Source organism: Mandrillus leucophaeus, unplaced genomic scaffold (assembly GCF_000951045.1).
Source record: "Mandrillus leucophaeus isolate KB7577 unplaced genomic scaffold, Mleu.le_1.0 Scaffold390, whole genome shotgun sequence".
NCBI classification, from domain to species: Eukaryota; Metazoa; Chordata; class Mammalia; order Primates; family Cercopithecidae; genus Mandrillus; species Mandrillus leucophaeus.
In genome coordinates, this window is record NW_012104143.1 from 785,783 (window position 1) to 795,898 (window position 10,116).

A 10,116-nucleotide genomic window follows, 5' to 3' on the forward strand; every position below is an offset into this window, starting at 1 on the left:
TTTTTAGTAGAGACAGGGTTTCACTGTGTTAGCGGCATGGTGAATCTCTTGAGGCCAGGAGTTCAAGACCAGCTTGGCCAACCTGACAAAAACCCATCTCTACTAAAAATACAAAATATTAGCCGGGCACGATGGCATGTGCCTGTAATCCCAGCTACTTGGGAGGCTGAGGCAGGAGAATTGCTTGAACCCAGGAGGCAGTGGTTGCCATGGGCCAAGATTGCACCACTGAACTCCAGTCTGGGGAATGCAGTGAGACTCTCTCCCCCCGCAAAAAAAAAGAATATCATGATGGTTTACAGCAAGGTTTATCCACCTTGGTGCTATATACATTGTGGGCTGGATAATTCCTTGTTGCAGGAAGCTGCCCTATGCACTGTAGGATGTCAGCAGCATCACTGGCTGATGAGATGCCAATAACACTTGTCCACAGCTGTGGCAACCAAAAATGTCTCCAGACATTTCCAAATGTCCCACGGAGACAAAACTGCCCCCCAGCCCCCCGAGGAATACCGCTCCACAGGAAGTGGATTCCCTTCCTAGTGTAATTGGTCACTGTATCCTGGGTGGATACCACGTCTTCTGGGAAGACTCCCTGCCTTCCTTAGGCAGAATTTACCGCTCCCTTCATTGCCTCATAAGTGTGTGTTTGCTCTTCTGTGTGGTCTGCCAGACTGGGAACCCCACAAGGGCCAGCTTCATTCAGATCTGTGTCTGGAGTTGGCACAGAGTGGAGGTTAGTGAACAGAGCAGGAAAGGTTAAACACAAAAGTGGTTAAAAAGTCAAAAAAGGCCGGGCGCAGTGGCTCACACTTGTAATCCCAGCTCTTTAGGAGGCCAAGGCAGGCAGATCATTTGAGGTCGTGAGTTGAAGACCAGATGGCTAACATGGTGAAACCCTGTCTCTACTAAAAATACAAAAAGTAGCCAGGCGTGGTGGCCTGTAGTCCCAGCAACTCAGGGGGCTGAGATAAAAGAATCACTTGAACCTGGTAGGCAGAAGTTGCAGTCAGCTGAGATCATGCCACTGCACTCCAGCCTGGGTGACAGCGCAAGACCCCGCCTGTCTCAAAGAAAAAAAAGAAAATAATAATAATAATAAATAAAAAATAATAGATGTTGGCGTGGATGTGGTGAAAAGGGAACTCTTTTACACTGCTGGTGGGAATGTAAACTAGCATAGCTACTATGGAAAACAGTATGGAGATTCCTTCAAGAGCTAAAAGTAGATCTACCATTCAGTTCAGCAATCCCACTACTGGGTATCTACCCAAAGACAAATAAGTCTTATGAAAAAGACACACACACACCCATGTCTACAGAAGCACAATCCGCAATTGCAAAAATATGGAACCAACTTAGATGCCCATCAACAAACCAGTGGATAAAGAAAATGTAGTACCTATACACCACGGAATACTATCCAGCCATAAAATGAAATAATGGCCTTTGCAGCAACTTGGATGGACTTGGAAGCCATTATTCTAAGGGAATTCTAACTCAGGAACGGAAAACCAAATATCATATGTTCTCACTTATAAGTGCAAGCTAAGCTGTGAGGATGCAAAGGCGACATACAAGCAATATAATAGACTTTTGGGATTCAGAGAGAAGGGTGAAGGTGGTGAGGGATCAAAAACTACATATTGAGTATAGTGTACACTGCTAGGGTGATAGGTACATCAAAATCTCAGTAATCACCAGTAAAGAACATAACCATGTAACAAAAAACCACCTGTTCCCCAAAAACTACTGAAATAAAATTTTAAAAAATTAAAAAATAAACTGTTGTTTTCTGAGCACCTACTACTATACCCCAAGGACAAAGCCTAAACTGCTTGCAGGCATGATTTCCTTCAATCTTCTCAATGGGTTGGTCAAGTATTTATTATTGTGCCCATTATACTGATGAAGAACTGAGGTTTAGAGAGAAGAAACTGTTAGAGATACATGGCAAGTATTTGAATGGACTTAGGATTTGAACCCACCTTCTCCCCAACCTGTGCTTCACCCTAGTGGTCTCCCACCTGCCAAGGGTTTTATCAAATGCATTCCTTGTCCCATGGATGAGATCAGGCCAGCGCAGTGGCTCGCACCTGTAATCCCAGCACTTTGGGAGGCCGAGGCGGGCGGATCACCTGAGGTCAGGAGTTCGAGACCAGTCTGGCCAACATGGTGAAATCCCGTCTCTACTAAAAACACAAAAATCAGCCAGATGTGGTGGCGCATGCCTGTAGCCCCAGCTACTCGGTAGGCTGAGGCTGGAGAATTGCTTGAACCTGGGGAGCAGAGGTTGCAGTCAGCTGAGATCGCATCACTGCAATCCAGCCTGGGCAATAGAGCGAGACTGTCTCAAAAAAAAAAAAAAAAAAAAGAGAGAGAGAAAGAGATCAGAAAATTGGGATGGATTGCCCAAGGTCAGGAAATCAGCTGACCTGCTTGAAGAAACAATCCATTCTGGATCCAAAGAGGAGGCACCTGACATGTTTTTGCTTCTACTGAAAAGGTCATATTAGAGGCAGCGAGACCCACAGTGACACCTTTTGACAATTTCAGAAAGTTCCACCTGCAGTTTGGAGGCAAAGCTGAAGTCAAGGCCTACATCGTCCCAGGCCCTCTCTCCACCTCCAGCTCAAACACCAGCTGGCCCTTAGCTCATGCAGCATTAGTCTGCAGGGGGAACAGATCCTGGTGCATGAAGGAGGCATCTCCCATCCCAGACTCGACCACGCCCCAGTGCAGCTGCTTCTCATTATTTCAGAGATTCTGAGAAATACGTTAAACAGGCTAAGGGAGACGTACAAAGTGGACAGCAGACTCCAAAAGGTTAATATCTTCCTTTTCAGATGGTTCCCACAGTTGCCATGGATATCTACTACATGAGGCTTTGCAAGTTCCACATGAAGGAGCCGAAATTAATAAACTCCTTTGAACTCAGAGGAAACAAACCAGGTAGGGCTAAAAATGCTGCAGCCTGTTTATATTCGTCTTGGACAGGGGGCCTAGATGTGCAGGTGTGTGTGCAAAGGGCGTTTGGGTGTTTATCTGTGGGTATGTGTGCGTTTCAATCACACATATGCAACTGTATGTGTGCCTTTGGTTTGCCTGTGTATACACATGAAAGAGGGTCAGAAAAGGACTAGACTGTCTGCATATCCCAAAGGGCAAAGATTTATTTGATAGTTTCCCCCAACAAGGCAGCAATATATTCAAGGTCAAGGGCTATTTTTTATTTGTCTTTATGATCCCATTAGCACCTAGCCCAGTGCCTTGTGGATGTTCAGCAACTGTTTATTGAATAGTTTCATCTGTTCATTTAACAAATAATTTTGAGGGCCTGGCACTGTCCTATGAACAGAGGTTATTACTACAGTGAACAAGACAGAGATTCTTTCTTCATGGAGCTTAGGGGCATGAACGAGGCGGATGAATGGGTTGAAGGATAAATTTCCAAATGAAAATTCATGTAAGTACCTTTCCTGTGGTTCATGTGTGTAAATGTGTGCACGTGTGTGTGTGTGTGCACGCACACAGGTATTTATAAATAGACAAAAGAATTACTTGAAAAATGAAGTGTCAGTGAGGAACACAGTCCATGCATAAAAAATAAAGAACAGGCCGGGCGCGGTGGCTCAAGCCTGTAATCCCAGCACTTTGGGAGGCTGAGACGGGCGGATCACGAGGTCAGGAGATCGAGACCATCCTGGCTAACACAGTGAAACCCCGTGTCTACTAAAAAATACAAAAAAAAAACCTAGCCGGGCGCGGTGGCAGGCACCTGTAGTCCCAGCTGCTCGGGAGGCTGAGGCAGGAGAATGGCGTGAACCCGGGAGGCAGAGCTTGTAGTGAGCTGAGATCGTGCCACTGCACTCCAGCCTGGGCGACAGAGCGAGACTCCGTCTCAAAAAAAATAAATAAATAAAAATAAAGAACATGGGCCAGGTGCAGTGGCTCATGCCTATAATCCCAGCACTTTGGGAGGCTGAGGTGGGTGGATCACGAGGTCAGGAGTTCGAAACCAGCCTGGCCAACATGGTGAAACCCCATCTCTACTAAAAATACAACAATTAACCAGGCGTGGTGGCGGGTGCCTGCAATCCCAGCTACTCAGGAGGCTGAAGCATGAGAATCACTTGAACCTGGGAGGCAGAGGTTGTAGTGAGCAGAGATCGTGCCACTGCACTCCAGCCTGGGCGACAGAGCAAGACTCCGCCTCTAAACAAAAAATAAAATAAAGAACATGAACTCTGGAGTCAACATGTCCCGCCTCTGTTGCTAATCAACTCCACCTTCTTAGCCAATCAGAGCCTCGGTTTACTCACATTGAATATTTTTGGCACACCTACCATGTGTGAGGTACTTTCCAGGGCCTGGGACATAGCAAGGAGCAGGGCAGACATCAATCTCCACCCTCATGGAGTAATGATTCTAAACCTCAGTGAGTGCCAGAATGGCAGGAGGCTCCAAGGTGGCTCAGGGAAGCAGGGAAGATGTCTGAAGGAAGTGACTCTTCCACCAAGACATGAAGGATGCATAAGAGTCGGTCAAGTGACAGGGAGAGGGGAAAGGGTCCTAGGCAGAAGAAATGGTGTGCATGGAGGTCTTGAGGCAAGAACAATTATGGCATATTTGAAAAGCTGGAGGATATTGAATACAGTAGCAACAATGTGTGTAAAGGGGAGGAAAGACTGTATGGATGGGTGTACATATGTGTCCATGCATGCGTGTATGTGTGTGTCAGTATGAGTGTGTCTCTGTATGTGTTTCCAGGCATGTGAGTATGAGCGTGTATCTGAATAAGTGTGTGCATGTGTATGTAGATATGTATGTATATGTGTGGCATGTGTATGAGTGTGTCTGTGTTTTTAAGCATAGTGTGAGTGTGTGTGTCTCCATGTATGTGAGTCTGCGTGTGCATGTGTTCCTATGCAAGTGTGTGCAAGAATCTGAATGGCTGTCTGTGTGCTTGTGTGTCTACGCATGTGCGTATTTATGCATGTGTCTGAATGAGAGTGTGAGTTTGTGTGTGTGTGTGTGTCCAGGCACATGAGTGTGGGTGAGTACACATCCTTACAAAGAAGTTTGCAGATACTATGACCAGAAAGCCACAGATAAAGGAATAAGACTTCCTATGGGAGTTCTGTAACCACAGAGCAAAATCAATATTCTAACCGAATTGCTTTTATAGATAATGTATCATGTGAGAAAGGTTTTAATTAAAGCATGGCCTCTAAGAAGGTTGCTCCAAGACTTACAGATTTCACTGTTCTGCTCAGACAGAGCTCAGGGCAGGTGGGAGCAAGCTGGGTATTATCTGACAGGCAGCCCTCCCATTCCCCGTCCTCCTCTGTGGCTGCCATTCTCACCTGCCTTGTTAGAAATTCGTTTTTAAAAAAACGCCCTGCATGGTGGCTCATGCCTGTAATCTCAGGACTTTGGGAGGACGAGGTGGGGGTGGATCACCTGAGGTCAGGAGTTCAAGACCAGCTTGGCCAATATGGTGAAACCTTGTCTCTACTAAAAATACAAAAATTAACTGGGTGTGGTGGCAGGTGCCTGTAGTCCCAGCTACTCGGGAGGCTGAGGCAGAAGAACTGCTTGAACGGAGGTGGAGACGGAGGTTGCAGTGAGCTGAGATAGCACCACCGCACTCCAGCCTGGGTGACAGAGAGAGACTCTGTCTCAAAAAAAAAAAGCATATTTAGGAAATGGTGTTCATGAATGCTCCAGAAAACTATGCAAACATATTGAGAGTCAAAGAAATGCAGATGAAAACAAATCACATTCTTTGCATAAAAGAGTAAAAATCAGATTTTAAAATAATGGTATTTACTTGCAGTAAGGGTACAGTATACCAGGTAAGTTGGTGATAGGAGTGTAGATCGGTTCACATTTTCTGAAGGATGTTTGAACCATAGTATCTGAAACTTTAAACTAGGCATACCTTTGGATTCAGCATTTCTGCTTCTAGGAATTTAGCCAAAGAAAATAATCACTCAAATGGGGCAGATTAAATGTAAAAAGTTGCTCATCAAAGCATCATGAAGATGAAATTCTTCTTATGACGATGTGATCTTTCCCATCATTGGCCTCTAAAGGCTGAGAACAAAAGGTAATAAGCATTCCACATTTTAAGTATAGTAACCATCAATATTTGGCCAGCCTTCTCCCTGAAAGGTTAGGTTTCAGGTAGTGGTGTGCTGGTAATGTTTAACCATCAGCTATGGGGTGGAGGTGGAGATGGGGGGTTGTCAGATGATACAAATTTCCATGTTGTAAATATTCCCACCAGGGCTGATTCTGAGCTTCCAGTGTGCCCTTGCTGAATGCGGAGTTTGGAAGAGATACTAACAATTGGCCCTCACAAGCCAATGTGAGCACCTTCAGCATACGATGGGATAGAGGAGCCACTTCAGCTAAAGCAATGCTGATTCCTTGCAATGCAGGCTCCACAGAACATATAAGTCAGGGAGGGAGAGTGAAGTTATCCTTTGGAGAGGCGCAACGTTGGTGCAGAGAGATTCTCCCTACTTCCGCTGACTTTCCCAGAGGTGCTACTCCTCGCTGCAAAATGAGGGAGGCACCAAGAAAATAGCTCACTGAGTTGGGAGGCATTTATAAGAAGGGGCTGCCAGTTTCTCTCTCTCTCTCTCTCTCTCTCTCTCTCTCTCTGTGCTTGCTGACCAGTTTAGTGCTTCCTGAGCTAAACAAGAAGACGTTGGGACACAATAATGGTGCAGACTGACCACAAGGCTGATAGGAGACTAGGTCCACTTTCTTTCAAGTCCCAGCTTTGCAAGTGGAACGGAAGATGGATGAAGGGAAAGGACACTTTAAATAGTATGTGAAATTGACATTGTCCAGTGACCAAGACTGAATCTTCAGAACCAAGTTCAAACAGAGACTTTTAATACTAGGATGTATCTGTCTGAACTAGGCTAGTGATTTCCTTGAGGAAGCCTGCTAGGTAACGGGATAGGAAAAATTTGAAAGGGCAGAGTTAACAGCAGCTGTTGGAAGATTATATATTTTTCTGGTTTTACCTCAATGACTTGAGGCTTGCCAATCAAATTGGTCACACTTTTGAAATAACCTAAGTATCCATCAAGTAGGAATTCAGTATAATACGTTACATCCATTTATTCAAACAGCATGCAGATATTCAAAAGTGTTAATACCCATTGTGTGTGTGTGTGTGTGTGTGTGTGTGTGTGTGTGTGTGTGTGATCTGTACCTTAATTCAAGTACCACACAATAATCACTGATATACGCTTCTTTGAGGTTTTTAAAACTTAAATTTTATATTCTCATTTTTAACTAGACAGTTAATAACTCTGTGAATTAAAAACATCTTTTTTTCCTTGGGTCTACCCTGATATGGTCAACACTAGAGAATTCAAAATCACAGTATATTCTTTCTACCATAGTTACCACCATGAAAAGATGACTGTAATAAATGAAAAGATGACCACAATAAATAGGTGAGTGGGAATAAAAAGTGATTTACAAATAATTATGTACAATATGACCTTGCTTTTGTAAAAGAATAAAAAAAGTATAATCGTATGTACAGGAAAATATCTGGAAACGTACACACTAAAATGTCAAGAGTAGTTGCTCTGGGTGAGGTACGGTGTCATTTGCCCAATTTGTCATTCTTTGGTTAATATTTATGAAGTTCTCACTATGTATCAGAGGCACTGCTAGCCACTCTTACTTTCCTGTTTTATCTAGCACTTCACAGATCTTTTGCCCTATAATTTAACATGCATTAAAAAAAAATCAGGACAGGAAAAGAGAGAGCTTTTAGTTTGTTGAAAAAATGATGTACTCAGCCCACAGTACTTAGAACTCAACGGGTACTTAGTAACGGTGGCCATGATTGTATCCTTTTGTGAATCTTGGCTCTTCATCTGTTATAGCTTCTAGAGCCATTGTTATAACAACGACAGTGATGATAGCCTGTATTGATACAGTATTTATTACATGCCAGGGCGGGCTTCTGAATACTGATTTGGCTCACAATAACTCTGTGAGGTGACTATCATTCCCAATTTACACATCAGGAAAGGGGCAGAAACACAGTTCCTGCAGCAGTAAGTCTCCTCCCTCTATAACTGCAACAGGGCACCGTCTTCATCCCACCCCATCCCTGAAACTGCTCTGATAGGAACAACAGGCCTATACACACAGGCACACACCCAGAAATAGATTGGGATGGGACTGGCCTGGGTTATTGTGAGTGACTCAAACGGTCAGAGGAAACGGTAACGTAACACAGACAAATGCGAGATAATAAATCTGAAGCCAATGAACCGAATGAGAGGGAGAGCACATACTAAATAAAAAGTCATGAGTCCCTGCAGCCTGGAAAGGGATTTAGAGGTTACTGTTAAAAAAAAAAAAAAGTCCTCCTTGAAACTGTCAGCACTTTGTACTATCGGAGTACACTTGGGTATCGAGGGGCTCCTGTGTCCATGCCTGTGGCATCTCTGTTCACTGATGGAGGCCAGGAGGGAGGGGGTCTGGTCATTCCATCCCACTGGGGTCAGGCTGGGAGCAGGAGGGCTGTTTCTGAGCCTTGGTGTGTCCACGGTGGATCCACGCTCATTCTGGGTCCCAAGCAAGACGCTGGGCTGAAACAACAGGAATGTGTCCCTAGGGACAGCCCAGCAAGAAGTGATGTAGGGTGGGGCAGTAGATGAGTTCCAGGATCTCAGAGTAAGGATTTGCACGGAGGCTGGAAAATCTGAGAAAGGCAAAGTACGTGCGGATTGCAGATGGTCAGGGTGAATGGGAAGGATTCAGCCAAACAGGATAGATGACAGCCAGAAAGGAAGTCTACTGGGGGCTTGAATGGTCTAGAAAAGCCTGCTAGAAGATGGGGCAAAAAAGGTCAGATAATGCAAATATCCAGGGACAAAGCCCTCTAGGGGAGGAGGAGAGATTTTGAGCATGGAGTGATGGCGATGGTTTAAACCAGGCCAGGAGGCTTTTTTTTTTTTTAATTTCTAATTTTAATTTTTAGAGTCAGGATCTCACTTTGTTGCCCAGGCTGGAGTGCAGTGGTAGGATCACGGCTCACTGCATCCTTACTCTCTTTAAGCGATCCTCCCACCTCAGCCTCCTGAGTAGCCAAGACCACAGGTGTGAGCCACAGCATCTGGCTACATTTTTTTATTTTTAGTAGAGATAGGGTCTCACTATGCTGCCCCAGGCTGGTCTTGAACTCCTGGGCTCAAGTGATCCTCCTGCCTTGGCCTCCCAAAGTGCTGGGATTACAGGTGGGAGCCGTTGCGTTTGGCTCCTGGAGGCATGTTTGTATCCAAAGAACACAAACAGATAATTTTAACAAAAGCAGAACCAACTAATTCAGTCTTCACCCTTATAAGGTCAATATTATTATCCCTGATTTAAAGATGAAGAAACTGAGGCACAGAGGGGTTGGGTAACTTAACCTCAGGTCACCCAATCAGCTAGCGACAGACCTAGGATTCAAACCAAGGTGACCTGGCTGCATTGCACATGCGCTTGACAAAGATTCTCAACTTGACCTGACTGTAGTCAGGCTTCTCAAAGACCTCTGTCTGAATAGGTCCTGACCTTGGTCTTTGTCCTTATTCCAGGCCCACTTATTCCATTTTTAGGAAGAATCCTGTTGAGTCAGTTTATGGAAAATCTCCCACCCTCAACTGACTCAACTAATTCAGTCTTCACACTTATAAGGTCAATATTATTATCGCTGATTTAAAGATGAAGAAAATGACGCACAGAGGGGTTGGGTAACTTAACCCCAGGCTGAAGGTCTACCTTCAACGAAAACCCCGTTAGGTCAGTTTAGTAAAGAATTACCCTATTTCGGGCCGGGCGCGGTGGTTCACGCCTGTAATCCCAGCACTTTGGGAGGCTGAGACGGGCGGATCATGAGGTCAGGAGATCAAGACCATCCTGGCTAACATGGTGAAACCCCATCTCTACTAAAAACATACAAAAAAATTTTAGCCAGGCGTGGTGGCAGGCGCCTGTAGTCCCAGTCCCAGCTACTCGGGAGGCTAAGGTAGGAGAATGGCATGAACACAGGAGGCGGAGCTTGCAGTAAGCCGAGATCGTGCCACT